At 42.3% G+C, this 17,685-nt stretch overlaps 1 protein-coding gene across 27 annotated transcripts in view; it reads right to left on the bottom strand.

Moving 5' to 3' along the window:
• PLXNB2 (plexin B2) overlaps nucleotides 1-17,685 on the bottom strand; it is a 251,026-nt gene that overhangs the window by 211,559 nt on the left and 21,782 nt on the right. The window contains exon 1 of one of the 27 annotated variants that reach the window (XM_046898622.1): nucleotides 1-8,845. This exon is cut by the window's left edge and continues 20,116 nt beyond it. The exons of the other annotated variants lie outside the window; for them this stretch is intronic. The gene's annotated coding sequence lies outside the window, so the exon portion shown is untranslated. Of the gene's footprint in view, nucleotides 8,846-17,685 lie in introns of those variants that run through there. 27 annotated transcript variants of the gene reach the window in all.

The following is a 17,685-nucleotide window of genomic DNA, read 5'->3' on the forward strand; positions in this document are numbered from 1 at the left end:
TATTGCTCTTCGGGTCACTATTGCACTCTGCCCCATTTAATTCATTCATTCTCCTCCTTTCCATGGCCAAGCACCCTGGGGAAGCTGGGCACCGCATCTCCAAGCCCCTGCACACAGCCTTGCTGTGGCACATGGCCCACAGTCACCAACTCTTTGAGGAAATTAGCTGCTAAGCATTAAAGAGCTGCTAGCTGGTGATAACAGAAATGCTTTGAGAACTCTGCGCACCAGCTTACTTTGGTCAATATCCATAGAAAGAGTATAAGCGTCTCTGACAGTGGCTCCCTCCTCTTGCCAAATCTTTCCTCTGAGCTGCTGAAAGAAAAGGTCACCTGAATTTAACAGGAGTAACAAGGTATTTTCCCAGTGCTCTTTCTTAGAAACAACTGAGCTGCTCTGGCTAAGTGCTGTTTTCTTTTCCTGAACAACAATAACGGGATATTCAGCGAGAGGCAGACACCAAGTAAAAGAAATCTCAGTGCAAGCTGTTAAAATTTGGCAAACTTGTAAGCGGCTGAAAATAGAGTCTTATAATGAGAAGTATCAAACAACCTTGATAATAGGCAGCATTACCAGTCTGCTCTATAGTTCTAAATTATGTTTTATTACAGAGTTAAATATGCCTGAGTTCCATTTACCAGTTCCAACATTGCCAACCCAAGAGCAGCTGCTGGCCGATGGCAAATTAGCAAGTTGCAGTTTTCCTGGTGTAGACAAGAGCAGGGTTGTTTCTGGCTTTCAGCAGTCAGAGCAGGTTCATCTCAGCAGTTTTCATAGCACTGAGGCTGTTGGCATATGGCCATTAACATACTTCTCAGGTGGCTCCCTGCTGTAATGAGGTGGTTTGAACATAAGAGAAGTAAGCCAAAGTTAGATTTTTCCAGAAGCTGGTGTAGATGCAGCTAGCAGGTGATCCTTAAGAAAGCACCACATATGCATTCCAGATTTTTTGCTGTTTCACTATAACCTCAGAACACAAAAAATAATCAAGTTTCCACTCAGGATGCCCATGGCCTTTACCGTATCACAGGGTAAGGTTGATAAGGCCACATCCAGAAAGGGGTCCAGGGCTGAGCTCTGGGCCTTTCTTCTGCTACAAGGGAAGCAATACACACTATGAAGCCAAATCTTGAAGTTCATCAGTCTTTTTCGTGGGAAAAGTGAGCTACGTGATTTCACATCCTAAAAGACCAACACACTGCAGGAACTGAGGAGTCTCAGCCAGTCTCCAAAGAGCTTGTTAGATATATCACGATAAGTGGAGAAGATGTGCGTGGTATCAGCCACCACCCAGGACCAGTCAGGCTTTAAGAAAGCCTGCCAGTATAGGATAGTCTGCAACACTTCAAAGCTATTAAAACTACAATTCACATTATACCTATGGAAATAAACAGAGGATGGACACAATACCCTGCTCGGGCTGCACAGCTCAGGGAAGGCAGAATTTGGCTGTTGCAGCTCTGGAAGCAAAGCACCAACTTAGAGCCCAGCTGCCCAGCTTCAGTGGCACACAGGGTACTGCTCTGCATGAGGACAGAGAGCACAGAAGATGACAGCTGCCTGTCAGCGCCGTCATCTTCTGGGCATCTGCTGCTTCCCCTCCTGCTGGGGTCACTGCAGGTTGCTGAGGCAGCTGTCAGCACAGCGTCCCACTGACAAACATGGGCAGTAAAGGAAATACAAGAAATCGACTTCCTGACCCTTTGAACAAAATGAAGAAGGGGAATAAGAAACCTGGGGCAAATCCCTGGGAACCAGCACCGTAGGCTGTGCAGGGCAAGAGCGGCCTTTGAGGCCAGCATTGCTGAGGAAAGGAGTTTTCTTGTGCCACCCTCCTCAGTATGTAAGCAGTTCCCAAGGACTCTGGATGAAGTCTCCTTTCTCTCAGGCAGTAGAAAAATACCACTTTAAAGAGACATATAGGTGAGTTTTGTCTCTCTGTCAGACTGCCAACATTTCTGTGCCACATTCCCTTCTCCTGTAACCTCCTCAGGCACCTTGGAACCAAGGACATGGCATGGTCAGGGGGTGAGCTCCTTCATCTCTCAGATGGCAATAGCACTTGTATCTGTCACAGAGCTGCAAATATGCCCCTCTGACTCATACATAGCACTCATATATAATAATAAAATATCTGGAGAAAGAATTTCCAAGCAATGTATCACAACACTGCTGAACCAAGAACACACCAAAGCAAATAGCACTGCTCAGCCTTTTGCCATGGGGATTTCAAAAGGAGCATCACAGAACAGTCTGGGGAGAAACCACTGCACTGCCTGGAAGCAGGCAAGCATGTGTTTCTGTGTGCCAGGGGCCAGTTTCTAACTACTGGCAGTGCCTTCTCCTTTCTTGCCTGTACGTGCACCAGTTGAAATGTAAAATGGACACTGGACATTTTTCAGAGAGATTAAATAATCTTCTGATCTAGAGAACAGAGGACAGCAGCTTCAGAGGCTGCATGCTCATCTGGTTCTGATGATCAAGTCCCTTTGAGGTATCTCAGAGGGGACATGCTCAAAACACCTGTCTGTATCCAAGGAGAATACAAATTTTTCTTCATCCTCTGTTACAACCCCTCAGCTTTGATCCACGTTTCCCCCACTCCAGCAGCAAAACTCCATTTCTTTAATCCTTCCTGTACTTCTTCCAAAAAGCAGGATCATCCATTAACCAATTGCACATGGCACCAGCGCAAAGAACCAGCTGGACAACTTCCCTGCTTCAGAGACACTTGTTGTGGGACTTCTGTTGCCAGTGCTTGAAGTATACTCTGAAAAGGATCAGACCATCTAGAACAGGTGAGATTTTGCTTCAGAACCAGCCAGAGCCAAGCTGTGAAGTGCTGAACTCTCAAATCTGATCTGGAAGAGCACGAAGAAAGGGAGAAACAAACTTCTTTCTAGTAGGAGGTAAATGAGACAAAGAAATAGATAAAACTTGGCCTAAAAATCCAAGTCTCTCTTTCCTACAAGGAAGCAGTGAAAAAATAACTAACAGTTGTGCTGCTTGTTTTTATGCAAGTTGTACCTCCAAAATGGTAGTACTGATGCTCACTGGAGTACTCCTTCTCAGCAACACAGAGGTAGCAGGCTGGGTTTCCCTTTTAGAGCCCAGGTAAAGCTATTCCCTTTACAGTGGTCTAGAGGGGGATGTCTCTGCCTATAGCAGGGGGGTTGGAACTAGATGATCTTAAAGGTCCCTTCCAACCCAAACCATTCTATGCTTCTATGGATGGCATTTACTTAATCTCCAGTTCTCACCCCTACTCCTCAGAAAACAATTGTATTAGGAAAATAGCCTTATGAGGCAGGTAGCAAAAAAAGTAGCAGTCTTTCTAGAGGCTCTAAATGATATCAAGTGATGTGGCTGAAGTCATGTATTAGATCTTTTTAGGCAGTCAGCCTAGCTTAAGAAATTCCCACTTCTAATTACCTACACGGCCATATGCTTCCATCTCAGCTGTGCCAGTCCTTGTGCCCCATGTTGTTACCTGGCATGCGAGGCAATGTGGATTTCAAAAAGTAAGAAGTTTCTGATATTTTAAAGCAAAGTAATAAAATAATTCATTATAGTTTTGTTTTGTGTGTGTGAGTGGCCAAGCAAGCACTCAGAGGAACAGAAACAGGGGGCATTGTCCTTAGGATGAGCCTGAGAGAGACACTTCAGGGAAAACTTACTATAGTGCACTATACCTCCAGACTGCAAAAATACATGAAGCTTGGAATGCAACTGGAACTCGAGGTGGAACTCACCTACATTCCAGTTCTGTCTGTTTTCCTGTACCACTGATACGTACATAGCAGAGCGGTCATTTAATGAATATCTTGCAGTGGTTCAATATGAAAGTATTGCTGGTAACAATGTCAGCCAAAGTTAAAAATAGAGCATTACCATTAGTCACACAAGCACTGTCCAAAAAGCTGGGCAACTCATTGCAGGAAGATTCTCTGAGGAGAAAAGAAAATGGCAATAACATCCAAGAGCTCTCAAAGCTAAGGCTCCTGAGATGGTGTTTCTCATTTATCTTCCTCTCCTACAGCATGATTTATGAAAAAGAAATATATATATATATATATATATACATATACAAGTATCTCAGTCTCCCAAAATTGGTAAGGATTCCTCCTTGCAAACCACTGTTTACTTCAAAGGAGCACCCTCCTCACTTGAGAAGTTCTTGTTCATGCAGAAAAGTGCAAGAGAAACTGATTGCTTTGCATGAGAGAGAAGTAGCTGCTCTCTTCCAGCTCTCTCACTAACAAAGTGCACTGCAAATTGAGACAGCTCACATTTATAAATCGCTCATCACAGATTTGCCTGCTGCAACTGAGTGGTTTCTATCAGAAATGTAGGAAGATATGGGAGTCAGAATGGGAGCGATAGGGAAAACTCCAACATCAGCTCTGCTGAGAAGCTGGAGAGACTGAACACAAAATAAAGAGCTGCAACAAAGCCCAGATGGAGCATACCAGGAAATGCAGCCAGTTTTCCTGGCCGAGAACAGATAAGACTGGAGGCAGCAAGCGCAGCATCTCCCACATCTCCTCTGTGCTGGGGTAAGCACAGCCACCTCCCAGCTCCCTCCCCTTCAGGCCTGCAGACTTCCCAGTCTGTAAGCTCCCTTCCCTGCTGCTCTGGCAAGTGCTCTTCTTCCTCCTTCATTCCTTCGCCCCTGCACGTAAACAAACTAGAAAAAGCAGAACATGTCTACAGCAGGGAATGGGGGACGGGGAGATCCTGCACTGTGTTAACAGACCACAAGTATTTCATGCAAGAATCACCTTTCTGATATTGTTGGAAAATCACTACATGTTTATATATGTATTTATGTATATGGATACCCTTGTTTTTTCAGTTAACTTCCTACTTTGTTCCTCTCCCTTTCTCCAGCAACACAACTTTAAATGAAATAAACAGCCACTAGCAGTGCAAGAATATTATGACTCAACCAGAATAGGAAGCAGAATTGCAAAGTTAATATGCAAGAGCAAAATAACACAAAGCCAACTGAAATAGCACCACTATTTAGCTTTCTTAATGGCTGGCTGCAACCCGTACCAAGATAAAAGGCATCCAGCAAGACTAAGTGATGCTAAGAGCAGGAGGGAAGAACTTCAAAGAACTTGCTTCATAAATATCCCTCAATACTGTAGGATATTACTCTCAAATTAAGTTAAATCAAACCACATCTGTGACATTAGACAATGGCTGAATTGCAGGTACTGAAAGCAGAAAAATACACTACCCTGACTATGACAAGACTGTAGTTATGTGTTCATCTGTCGCCTTTCAGAAGCAAAGCTCCCATTACCATAGCCTGGGCTGCTGGGTACACCTGGCTCAGGTGTCTCCAGTTTAGCATTGGCTTCCCACCACCAGTTTTCTTTCTGCTGGGAAACTGGAGGCTTTCGAATACACTGACATAGTCTCTGTCACCTCCTCTCCCTGCAGCCACAGTATTTTACCTGAGCTTTGAAAGTTGGCAGGTCACCATTTTCTCACCAAGTTACAGGAGAAGTTTAACAGCATTTGTTTAAAGTTAAAATGTTTAAGATTTGTCAGACTGAATCATTTATTCCCACAAGTTTTTGAAGAGTAGGCCAAGGAGCTGTTGGGGTTGACGGCTGATTAAATATCATATTCTAAGAAAAATTTAAAGGACAAGAAATGAAGGGCATTAGTATTTTGTTAATATTTGGGAACTGTGAGTGAAGTCACTGTGGCAACTGCAGACTGTTGAACTCAGCACTGACCCCCAAGCAACAGAGCATATATGCTAACAGAAAATGAAGACTATGCAGAACCCCGACTACAAATGGGCAATGTAGCGTCAGGAAAATCAAACCTATAATCCTATCTAGAAAGTGTCCCCAGCCTGACAAGTTTGGTTAATGAAGGTGCATTGTGTCTTTCAGCAAACCAAGCGTGCATTAGCTTATTACACCTAAACATTTCTATTTAAAAAACAATGCTATCCAAGTCAGCAAGGCATATTAAACAGATCATCGTTCTGGATATATCAGCTCCTCTGATATTTATGGGAGCCAAGACCTGAAGAAAACTTCTATTTAAGAAAGCCAGTGATGGCATAAATCCATCATTTTCACATGACCTGCAAGAAAGGACAAGTTGAGTTCAAAAGCGTGATGTGAATCTCATAGCACAGTCAACCCAACTGAACAGTGGCATTATTACTGTAACTAAACAAGATTATACAAAAAGCAGACCCAAAATTTAGGTCACACTGTCAGAATGCAATTTAGAAGACAGTGATTTAAAAGACCATTAAGGTCACAGTGGTTTGCCCGTTTTCACAATCACTCTGTGGAGTGGATAGAGAAAAAATGCAATATTCCAATGCATCAAAGTACCACGTTTAAATAGTGAGACGTAATGGCACCATTTTGCATTGGTTCTCCTAGAATGAATCTGCTCCTGACACCAACAGCCTACCTCTAATGCCATTAAATCGGTAAGAGCTCTGAGGAAAGCAATAGGCTGTATTTATGGACTAGACTTATAGGCAGATACTGTAGCCAATCCTTTTAATTTATCCAAGAAAAGGTACAGAAGTGATGATCATTATCTGTGTCAGCTTATAGGTGACAACTCTTTCTCCTAGAGCTGATTTGATCAGAGAATGACAACCTGCTGGATCAAAGCTGCTCTCAGGAACTTGGTAGATTTGATAGGACTGATACAAAGTTTCTCAGGTCCCCGATGCTATTCTGGCAGCAATTAAACCCAGGGTTCTCCATTTAAATCATCTTCTCTTCTATGCTGGAACACAGTTTCCAAGCTTAGTCTTTCATGTCCCAAACGACAAATTAAACCACCTTCCAAATCTTTGCCCTCTCCTAACTGTCAGTGCTGCTTCACTTCATATACAGAGTCAAGGAAAAATAGGAAAGAAAAAGGATAGACCGATAGTGTAAGCTAGTGTGAGCCACTCAGATTGGACTGAAAATACTCCGTGACTGCAGGCATCATCGCAATTAACTGATGAAAGACTTGAGGAATGACCACTGGCTGCTTTAGTCAATTTTCTTCACAGAAGCTAACAAACAAACAAACAAACAAAAAAAGCAACAAGGCAAACTAATTTCTTGGGCTCACCTGTGTGTGAATTGAGGAAGGGACCCCACAATGATTAGTACAACTCAAAATTAACAACAGACTATGACTTTTCTTTTGTCTTGTTGTTTGGTTGTCTGTGAGTTTTTTGGTTTTTCTGTTTTTTACCAGCCTCTCACTTTTCATTAGTCCCTCCCTGACTTTCAAAGCAATGAGCACCGGAGCTCACTTCCATCAAGACCCGAACCAGGCTTATTTCAGAGCCAGCCCAACAACTCCCTCTCTCAAGTAGCCTTTGCTGCATTGACGTTCTTTCCCTTGCAACATTTACTCCTATCTAAGACGTGCCTGGAAAATCTCATATCTAAGACATGCCAGGGAAACTGAAAATGTTACTTTATCTCAGGAATAACTGAAGATCATCCAGAAATCATTAGACAGACATAGTAGAGACCAAGAAATATACTGAAACTAACTTCTCTATAGTCACACTGTTGGCTTGAGAGCTTGATCACTACCAGAATATGGCACAGAATTTTTAATTATACTGCTACTATGAAGTGGTAATGAGCATTAGCTGATGACTCAGAATAATAATTACTAGGTGGTGCTATCACGAAGGTACAATTTTAGAAGCCGTGCAGGTGTTACTTTCTTGAATGATTCAAAAATTACAAGCAGCCAATCCTCCAGCTAATTGCAGATGGAAGTTATGAACATCTAAAATGCATTTTTTAAATGTCCAAAAGGGGCCTCTGAGGAGATTGTGCCTTAATGCTGCTAAGCTGATTGATTTTCAGTGTCCAGAAATAATTCCCCTAGTACAATTTCTGGCTTTTTCACGATGTGTCAAACGTCCATCTATTAAAAAGGTTAGGCTGCCTGTTCTTGGAGAAAGAAACATTTCAGGCTTGCTTCCATCTAAACCTCCCATGGTCCCCATTTCAGAGTGTCAGTCATTTTATATCAGTGGCGGCAGCAGCAATAAATGCCTACTTTCAACGACAGCATAAGGGTTTTTATATTACAGGGGCTTGCCATATTTTTTCATTTTCTTTAATGACAATAGGAGAGTATGTGTTTGAAAGCAGTAAGTAACCCTGGTAAAACTGTTTAAAATATTCTTATAGTGTTGAGTTTTGGTAACTTCTTGGCAAATACCTGTGATACAAGGCCTCTCTTCCCATCTGGCTTATTCTCCAGGTTACTCCACCGCATCGCAAATTGAATCAAGAGAAGTTTTCAATGTCTCAAATTCTAATGAAAACACAGCTGACTGGGGATATATATATCACATTTGTACTACAGAGTGTTTCAACATTAGATTGTTTGTGACAGCAATTCAAAAGCACCAAATCTCCCAACTCCGTTCTCTCCTGGGTGCTTCAGTGGCTCTTTTTCAATCACTCTTGAAATAGCTGTATAATGGAGTTACGTGGGCCTTCCTATAGAAACGATAGAGAGCTGATAAGTGCAAAAAACTTTACTTTTAGCACATCGTATCCTCCCCCACATCACTGCTATTGGAACAATTCAATTAAAATTTTGGGTGATAGAGCACTCTTCATTTCTTCCTTAATTAACTGCACAATGCACAAATAGGCAGAATGAGGCTGAGTGAGAAATCCTTCCTCCACAGTTTGCAGGAAGCCTACGATAGAGGCGAGAAGCGAGGCAGGCTGGGTGTGCTGGGCCAGCTGTCAGGCCACAGGGATCCCTCTCACCACAGGCACGCCTCCCGTGACTCAGGCCCTCGCGCCCCATGCCCCACGTCACGTTCACTGAATGGTTACATCATTCCTAAAGCATCTGGTGTTTAGCTAGAAATCAAAACCTGGGGATAATGTAGGCATGCACTGTGGAGGTCTGCTGTACGGAATAGCAGAGATTGCTGTCAAAGGTAGGAAAAAAAAAATCAACCTTTTTAAAATTTGAGCTGTGTAGTTTACCTGTTTACTACCTTGTCCTGTCACCTAAACCAGATGAATTTTCCCACTGTTCAATCCAGCAACGCAGAAGAGACATTTGTACCAGCAGACAGATGAGTTTCATTACTTTGGGACTGGTCTCTTGTACAGAGATGCTGTATCAATATAAGGCCTTAATAAAGCCAGTCACCTTACTTGTTACCACTGCAAGTAATCTCCACGATCAGTCATATGATTAAGTTATCACATGTCAGACAAACTGCCCTTGCAGATGACGTACACACAGTCGGTGTGCCCCGAGCGCAAGGCAACTTTCTGTTAGACTTTCCAGTTCCTTTACACACACCGACTTCAGAGGCCCTTGGTGGGCCTGGGTGGCTCAGCTGTGCCACCAAGAACATCAAGGCTCAGCTCAGGATGCCCCAGCTCAGACCTGTTGAGCTAGTTATTACTACACCTGGTCTACAGATAGCAGCTTTTAAAGAAATTAATCACATTTGATTCTCTTGGGCATCAGTGAAACAGAAAATGTCATTACATTAATTAATGATATTTAAATGTTAATTTGTAACAGTGTTTGCCCATTATTCCAACAGGATTTGTTTCTGTTCCTTCAAGCCCTTGAGCCCCCCATCAGTCAATGCTACCTCTGCTACGAGGATGGAAGCAAGAGAAGAAGGTGGCACTAAGTCCTGGCATTCATTTTGGAGCCCCTCTTCACACATGTAATCAATCATACAGTCTGACCAAGCTCAAAACCCATTTGAAACCCTATCCAATGTATCCACTGCCATGGTGCTAAATCATTTTGAATTAAGGTCTATGACACCCGCCTACTTTGATGCACAGCTATTTTTTGTTATTTATTAACCTGAGAGCAATCTTTAGACAGAGGAAACATCCTCTAGACCAAGACGTTTCCCTGAGAACAGACTTCATCTCACTTTCTGCTGAGCAGTCAGCATGAACTAGTCATGAGTTTATTTCTGTTTTTAAGGAGAGGGAGCCTTCCCACGGGCAATTCAACTCCCCTATTTTAAGTGCTTATCTCAGGCTCACATGAATCACCTCAGCCACTCCCTCCCTCCCCACCCACTAACTATACAGGTAGCCTTAAATAACTGCACAGAGCTAGACCTTAGGTGTCTTCCTGAAGACAGTCAGGAAAGACAATATAAATTTAACAGTGGCCAACAACACCCACTGAGGATCATTCGTTTTCTTCTCAAACACACCGATTTTTCCATATTCCAGGAAAAATAGATTTCTAAACTTTCTGATTTGGAAGTTGCATCATTAGAAATTACTAAGAGGATTTATTTTCCATATTACATACACCTGATCTCTTCAACGTATTGGTATCTGAAAGCTTTCTACAGCACTTTCATGATTTAGCTCTGCCTTGGACAGAAAAAGGGGCAGAAGAAGGAACTGGTCTTACTTTTCATTTAAGCCTGCTGTCTGATAATAGCACCGTTCCTACTAAGTACTTTTAAATTCCATTGTTGCTTTCACTTTCATCATATTTTCCCTCTTTTCTTCTCTCCCTCCCCTCCCCCCCCGCCCCCCCCAACTGAAAATATACAGCATATTTAGTGCTTTCTTCAAAGAAAAATTGTCCCAATCTTTTTTGCCCTAAGGTCTCTTACTCTTTTCTTTTTCCATTTTTGTTTATGGGAGATAGACAGAACTCTCCACAGAATGTCAGAGTCAAATGTTTATGTATCTAAGGCATCATAGGGATGATTTTGATTTTGTTCTCTGATCCTGCCCCAGTGTTTCTGATTGTTCTATCTGCTTAATAATCACTACTGCACACTGAGTTGATATTTATAAAGAATTATTCACAACAACTTGAAGAGGGTGGGGTTTTCACCCACTCAGCAAAAACAGGATTATTTCCTTTCCCAAGCATGCATTATTTTGCATCTGTTGACACTGGAATTTCATTTGCCAACCCAGACTAAAAAGGCTGTCTGTAAGCCACTTCAGGCAGCTTCCAGTCAGATTATTATAAATAATTTCGTTATCCTCTGCAAGTTCTGTCATCTACTTATAATAAAATCATTGATGAATATGTCGAACAGCTCAGACAACATCACAGATGTTTGAAAGACTTCATCCCAGCAATAGCTTCTATTGAACCAGGAAATTAATCAGGTATTCCAGTTCTTTGTTTCCTATTTTTAACCACTTATCAATCTGTAAGAATACTTTTCCTTTTATTCCCCGATAATTGTGATTCTAACAGGCTTTTGTAAAATACAGCCTGTATTTTAACTTTCAAAGAGTTTTTGAGAAGGCATCAGCTAGAGCTGCTGTATCCATGTTATAGCTTCCTGCAGAAACTTCAGGAGATTTGTGAGAAACAAATTCCCTTTACAATGTCTCCTCAATGGTGCATCACGTTTCTTTGTTATCTATTAATTTAATTCTATTCCTATTATGATTTCTACCAAACTACCTACTACAGAAGTCAGATTTACTGATAATCTCCCTTCATGACCCCAGAAGCCCTTGCTGGATGGGTATATTATTGTTTTATTTAAGTGACAGAGTACAAACCAGAAGCAAATTCTTATTCTCATTCATTTAGAGCCCTTGCACAAACAGCATCAAACTCCAATGCCCTGTTACCAGAATATTTTATCCCCCCCTTTTTTTGTGTGTGTGTAAAGCCTTTTAGAACTGACATTTCAAACACAGCCAGGCGACTATCAGACAGACATGTCTGGTCTGGTGAAGGCAAGTCCCTGCAATTCAGCTGCCTTGAAGATACCAACAGTGGTTTTAGCAAAGTTAATGATCTGTAGTCTAAGGGGAGCAAAGGCATGAGAAAGGAGGGAGTACAAGGTAGAAAGGATAGGGGATGAGTCATACTATTTAAAATAACTGACATCTAAGTTTTCCTCATTGTGACATCTAATAACATGCATGTCCTCAGCCCACTCACATTAGAGGATATGGGTGTAGTCAGGAGCTCTGCTGTAAATCTATTTCATGAAGTTGCCACCCTTAGTCTCTACTGCTGCTCTTCTCCTCAGGCCTCTGGAAGGGAAAAAGCACTCCTGGTGCTTCAGCTGTCACCTGCCTTCACCTGCAGTACTGCTGACAAATGCAGGAAAGATGGAGAGGACTCTTTATCAGGGAGCATGGCGATAGAACAAGAGGTAATGGTTTTAAACTAAAAGGGGGAGATTTGGATTAGATACAAGGAAGAAATGCTTTATTCAGAGGGCGGTGAGGCCCTGGCACAGTTGCCCAGAGAAACTGTGGATGCTCTATTCCTGGAGGTGCTCAAGGCCAGGCTGGATGGAGCCCTGGGCAGCCTGATCTAGTAGGAGGCTCATGGCAGGAGGTTGGAACTAGGTGATCTTTAAGGCCCCTTCCAAGCCAAACCTTTCAGTGACTCAGTGCTTTAATAGTGGTTCAGCTACAGGTACTGAATTTAAGCTGAAGGCAACTAGGATGCTTTTGCACCCAGCACCCAGCCAGCCTGGAAGATACAGTCATTGTCCAGTCCCTCTCACACTGGGTTTCAGCACCACTTGACAAGGTGGAGATAAAAACGAATGCTCTCCTAAACTTCAGTACATGTGAGCTAGTCCTGCATTTAGGATGGCGACAGATGTAGCTTACGCCCATCAAAAATGAGGAAGGAAGTGGTCAGACTGGGTTTTGACGGGATCACCACTATTTATACTGGTGAATAGTATCATGGTTTGCAGTGTGCAAAACCCAAATGCTTCAGGAGCTATGATTCAGATGAATATTTTCTCATTAAAAAAGAAACAAAAACACAGAGCCAAACATACAAAAAGTATCTCCATTACCATGTTGTGATATCTGAGCAGCTATGTGCTTTTAACCTTTTTATCCGTCTTTTGTTACAGCTGTTGAAATGCAGGAATTTAATTGAAAGCTAGAATTATTTCTAATATGACTCTGAGGTACTGCATTTAAAAATAATTTGTGAAATACTGCAAGATTCATGATAGATATCAGACTTCAGACCACACTAAGTGTGGCAATGCTGGAGGTTTGGTATTTGCATCTAGATGGAGTAGCCTTTCAGCTTTCAACTAAGTCTTTCTAAAATGCACTTGTACAAGCATTGCTCAACATCATGTCAGTTCAAAGAGGCCAGGATTTCCAAGGCTGAATCACTTCTACAGTCTCTATCAGCAAATATACAATTCAGGAAAGCCCATGTACTGAGAACTAATTGTTTTAGCAAAAGGTCTAAGCAGAATGTAACTTTGCAATCCACTGCAATAATTTAAACACCATCAACATAAAAAAATTAGTACTGCAATTATAACCACATATTTGGAATAACATCCAAAAAGCTAGGAAAACTGTTATTATACTCAGAGGATTGCTGATTCTTCCATATTGATGAAAAAACAGGTTTAAGAAGCTAAATTGGTCGCACATAACACAAGTAAGTAATTTTAAAGAAGCTGTGGGAATTCTGCAAATCCATTTTTGTGAAGTACCCACACGGGATTGATCCACCACCATGCTATATTAGCTTCATTAGCAAGGAGTTATAACAATATCCCAGAAAGAGCAGAACTGAGGTTTTTTTTCTTTTCTCCATTGCACGTGGCTCTTCGAACAACTTCTTACCCATGGGAATGAGAAGGAAATTCTCCCTCTCCATGCAAAGAGCCTATGTGAAATTTTCTTCTTCAGATTAATACAGACATAGGAGACAAAACTGATTACTCCATGAATGAGCAAGCAAAGTAGCTGTCAGTCAGACCAGGCAATCTTGGTACAAACAGAGGATGATTACTGCAAAACACGTAGTTTGACATGCTGACAGAAATCACTCTTGTCAAGTTGTATTGATACACAATGACTTGCAGGCTACTTTGGGTCCTCTACTTCCCTAAACTTATTTTATTTTCATGACTGTAAGTGCTGAGCGACATTCTTCTTATGTCCTCAACACGGTGCTTGGGTTTTTTTAGTATGATTCATAATCAGATGCTTTGAAATATATTTTTTTCCCCTGATTGCTTAAATGAATGTGTCATTGTCACTTGGGAACAAGCAACAAAAAGCATGAACGAGAGCATGTTCAATGCTGTGAACAAGGCCAAATATTTTTGGATCTCTGTCTTCTAGCACTACCAGAAATATTTCAAAGTTTCTCCTCTAGCCCTTGCTCTCTGCTGCAAACTTCTACCCCTTGCTGAGAATTCAGAATTGGATGTGCCAATTCAGCCTTTCATTTTAATTAAATCTAAAAATCGGGAGTTATTCAACATTATTTTATACAGCTTAGAGCCAGTAATTGGACTCCATGTGCCTCTTCGCTTTGCAGCCAAGGGCATAATTTTGGCAGGTTCACGTAGCATTTGCTCACAAGCACAGAGTACACAGATCTTTTGAGCCAATTGGGACACAGCTAACAGATGCTCAGAGAGGATGTTTTCTCTTCCCCCCCCCCCCTTAATATAAGGGCTAGGCTCTCTCTGGCTGTTAGACAGAATTCATCACTGAGGTGGGTGGAAAAATTAAGACCTAAATATAAGCTTGTTAGCAAGGCAATGGTAATGCGGTTAATGCCAAAGTCTTTTCTTGAATTAGGGTAAACTTGGGTCCAGTGGAGGAAAAATGGCATCACTGGAGATGAGGATGGGCTGAGTACCACTGGGTGGGCCACCACACTCCTCACTGCCATCCATCGACTTGCCCAATTGCAGGCAAGCTGGGTGCATATTTGTGCATGGAGGTTAAAATCAAACCTCCAAAAAAGCACTTTTAAAAAAAAAAAAAAAAAAAAAGCACCCCCAGATCAAAACCTCTTATTGAGTGTCTGGCTTAAAGTGCAGCCAATTGAGAAGCTGGACCAGCTGAGTGCAGAAGCAGCTGCAGAATGATAGAGCGAGGCAGCAGAGAGTGGGGGCAGGGTGGAAACACTTTACTGTACCCCATCCCAAAAAGAAAGGAAGCAACAATTCAGTGGACAAAGAATGACAACCATATTAGAAGTCCATAAGAGCTAACACCACCTGCTTAGCGCATACTTAAACATGATGTGCAGGTCTTGCCAGCAGTAAGCCTTTGTCATTCTCTGTGTGCTGTTTCACACATAGGCCAGTCTACAAAGCAGTCAAAGTTCTAACCACGCTGACAACCTCAGCTATTCCGAAGAGGCAAATAAGGCATAGTTTTGATTTTTAAGCACAGATTTAACTTGCTGCACCTTCTCAAACTAATCTGAGGAATAGAGAAATTATTACTCTTTTAAGGAAATGCTGCGGCACTCTCCATCGCTTCACTCCAGGAACTGGCAATTTAAGCTAGGGATAAACTATTGCCCAGACTAGTGACAGAACCATACAGACCAGCAACAACCTTTGAGACACCTCTCCCTCCCCAAAGCTTCCCCCAGCAACTGTCAACCAGCTTCTCTTGCAAACATTGCTACACAGCATATCCCCATGCTGTTATACCAGCTCCTCTCAGCTCCTGAGCAGCAGGCAGTCAAGGTGCCTTTTAATCCCATCTCTCTGCTGCCCACACTCTGTCACTAGTAATCTCATCTCAGGAAATAAAACCCACATCAATCTGTCCCCTAATGTTTTAATCAGTGGTGGTCAATATGAGCCAATGCCTAGACTAGATTTCGCAAGCATGGTAAGACCTCGTCTTCGAGGTGCAAAATAAGCAGTGCTCTTCACTACTCATGTCAGTGATCTCCAAAGAACCCCTTTTACCAGCTCTGCAAAACAGCACTATTGCTTCACTAGCTTGAAAAAAAAGACTATGTACAGCCTGAACTAGCAAAAGAGTTTAATTGTCATCCGGACACCTGAAGGTAGGGAAGCTGGGGGAGACTGAATATCTATTGCTTCTAAATACCTATGAATATCTATGGCTTCTAAACATGTCCCAAAACCACCTCATGCCTGCCAGAGCATTTTGGAGCTAATCATTGCCAGAGGTCCCATAAGCTGCTTCCTTGTGGGAAGCTGAGCTGCAGAACCCTGGCCTCTGGGCAGTCCAACCTGGGACCACCCTCCCACAGCCAGCTCCAGCCAATGGAGCTGATCCATAAGCACCAGGAGCTTTCCTTGTCCTGAAGAGGAAATGGTGTCAGGTTGGTTGGACCCATCGCTCACTTCCCCACTACTGCTGAGCCATTTTTCTCCACTATCTTCTGATTTGCAGCTCATCTGTGCCTAAAGGCAGAGTAATCATTTGCTCTGAGCAGAGAAGAAAGCCGTGAAAACTATAAACTTTCTAAACATCCCTCCTGCCAACACCTGTCAGCCGCTTCCACATTTCCTATTTGCTCTGTTTTCATTTAAGGTATTATATGACTCAGACGAGGCCTCCACAGCTTCAAAAGAATTCTTATGTCTGACTGCCTCAGCTTTATTAAAAGTAACTGAGCCATTGATCATCATCAGAAGGTGTATTCTCAGGAGAAATGATATCATTTGTACACAAATGATCCTGTAAGCACAAACACTCCACCAGCCTCAGATAACAGGAAAACGACTATGCGGGGAAGGAGAGAACCCCCCCAGCACACATTCAGATCATCATAGGGATAACAAATGGAGAGAGTCGCACCTTTATGAGCAGATGGGCTAACAAGAAGATGCTCTTCGAAAGGAAGAGAGAGGGGGAGAAGTCATTTTCTTTTGCTGTTGTCAAGTTGTTAGAGGCAATTTCATGCTGCTGTCTAAGGAGGCAAGCAAGCAAGACTGCTGATCCCTAATACTACCAATTCCTTACCTTCAGAGAGGTTTTGTTGTTGTTTGTTTGTTTTTTAATCTGACATTTTCTATACACACTCCTGTGTGCTGCTTTTCATGGTTGACCAAAATGTGAGGGCTGGAGAAGGGGATGCACGACTGCATGGCAACGCCTGTGAGAAATCAAGCTATTTTCCTTCCTCTACCACCAGCTAGCTACAGACAAACAGGATCAGCCTGTCTGGGATATGAAACTTGCTTCTAGAGAAACACATGAATAAAGATCAGCACCATGGATTAGAACACATAAAGAGTGGAAGATGCTATATAAAAGTCCACTGAAGCATCTGCCAGCTACAATCACTTGTTTTTCAGGAGTAATGGACTAAATATCCATAAAATAGATACGGAGACTTTTTTTTTTTTTTAAATGCTTTCATGTGAAAGATCAATGTTTCATATTGGAAAACTTAATGGACAACTCCTGGCAAACATTTAACGTGAATACAGTGCAGGGTCAACAGCTGCTGCTGCTGCTGGAATAAAGCAGCTATCATGCAATTTTGTTTTGTGGATATATAAAGATGTTGAAAACTGCACCAGATACTCTGTGTTCCCCAACCAAGAGTATGTCTGGCATATCCAGCTTAAAACCTCACCAACCACAGAAGCCACTGAGGTATGCAGAGGTTTGTCAAACAGAAAGCGGGCTTCTAATCAAGAATAGCCCCAAAAGAGCAGACAAAACTGAAGTCCTTCTGGTCTACAGCCAGAATCCTCAGTTCTTAGAAATAATGACTTAGCAAGAACGTGTCTCTGAATCAGCTGGGGCAATTGTCTGCTGTTCCAAGAAAACCTGGGAAAGCATTCTTTGAAGAAACCATTACGCAAGAAAGGGAAAAGAGAAACAGACCTCAAGTTATCCTTACTGTTGGGAAAATACATCATGTGATCCAAAACAT

This window comes from Gallus gallus, chromosome 1, assembly GCF_016699485.2.
Source record: "Gallus gallus isolate bGalGal1 chromosome 1, bGalGal1.mat.broiler.GRCg7b, whole genome shotgun sequence".
NCBI lineage: Eukaryota > Metazoa > Chordata > Aves > Galliformes > Phasianidae > Gallus > Gallus gallus.